This window comes from Onychostruthus taczanowskii, unplaced genomic scaffold (assembly GCF_017590055.1).
Source record: "Onychostruthus taczanowskii isolate IOZ18803 unplaced genomic scaffold, ASM1759005v1 scaffold377, whole genome shotgun sequence".
NCBI lineage: Eukaryota > Metazoa > Chordata > Aves > Passeriformes > Passeridae > Onychostruthus > Onychostruthus taczanowskii.
Genome location: NW_024501204.1, coordinates 6,886 through 8,001, shown reverse-complemented (window position 1 = coordinate 8,001; position 1,116 = coordinate 6,886). Strand labels below are relative to the sequence as shown.

The 1,116-nt window shown below is 53.7% G+C and overlaps 1 protein-coding gene across 1 annotated transcript in view; it reads right to left on the bottom strand.

Moving 5' to 3' along the window:
• The window catches only part of LOC121339787 (potassium voltage-gated channel subfamily C member 1-like), a gene marked incomplete at its 5' end in the record, with an annotated part of 6,700 nt that overhangs the window by 4,546 nt on the left and 1,038 nt on the right, over window positions 1–1,116 (bottom strand). The window lies entirely within an intron of this gene.

Here is a 1,116-nt window from a genome sequence, read left to right as displayed (position 1 = left end):
AAATGGGGATGGGAACCCGAAATGGGGATGGGAACCCCAAATGGGGATGTGAACCCCAAAATTGGGATGGGAACCCAAATTGGGATGGGAAATCAAAATGGGGATGGGAACCCAAAACTGGGATGGGAACCCCAATGGGGATGGGAACCCCAAATTCGGATGGGAACCCCGAAATTGGGATGGGAACCCAAATGGGGATGGGAACCCGAAATGGGGATGGGAACCCCAAATGGGGATGTGAACCCCAAAATTGGGATGGGAACCCAAATTGGGATGGGAAATCAAAATGGGGATGGGAACCCAAAACTGGGATGGGAACCCCAATGGGGATGGGAACCCCAAATTCGGATGGGAACCCCGAAATTGGGATGGGAACCCAAATGGGGATGGGAACCCCAAATTCGGATGGGAACCCCAAAATTGGGATGGGAACCCAAAATGGGGATGGAACCCCCGCCCCCAAGGGGACACGCCCAGGTCGGGCGGGGCCGCGCCGAAAGGGTTAAACTCGGGGTTAACTCGGGGTTAAACTCGGGGTTAACTCGCGGTTAAACTCGGGGTTAACTTGGGGTTAACTCGGGGTTAAGCTCGGGGTTAACTCGGGTTTAACTCGGGGTTAAGCTCGGGGTTAACTCGGGGTTAACTCGGGGTTAACTCGGGGTTAAGCTCGGGGTTAACTCGGGGTTAGCTCGAGGTTAACTCGGGGTTAAGCTCGGGGTTAACTCGGGGTTAAGCTCGGGGTTAAACTCGGGGTTAAACTCGGGGTTAGCTCGGGGTTAACTCGGGTTCAAATTTGGGAGAGGGGCTGGGAATGGAATTTGCCTAAAATGGGAGAAATTCCCACCGAAAATGCAAAAAAATCCCCAGCAGAATATCCGGAACGGGCCCCAAAATCTCGTCCCAAAAATGTCCCAAACTCCCCCCAAAATGCACCGAATTTCCCCCAAAATGTTCCAAGCACTTACCAAAATATTCCCCCCAAAATGCGCCAAATTCCACCCCAACCCCTCCAAACCCCACGAACCCCCATTAATCCCACCCCAAGCCCCCCCAAACTCTTCTAAAACCCCCCCAAACCCTACCAAGACCCCCCAAATCCCACCAAACCCACCCCAA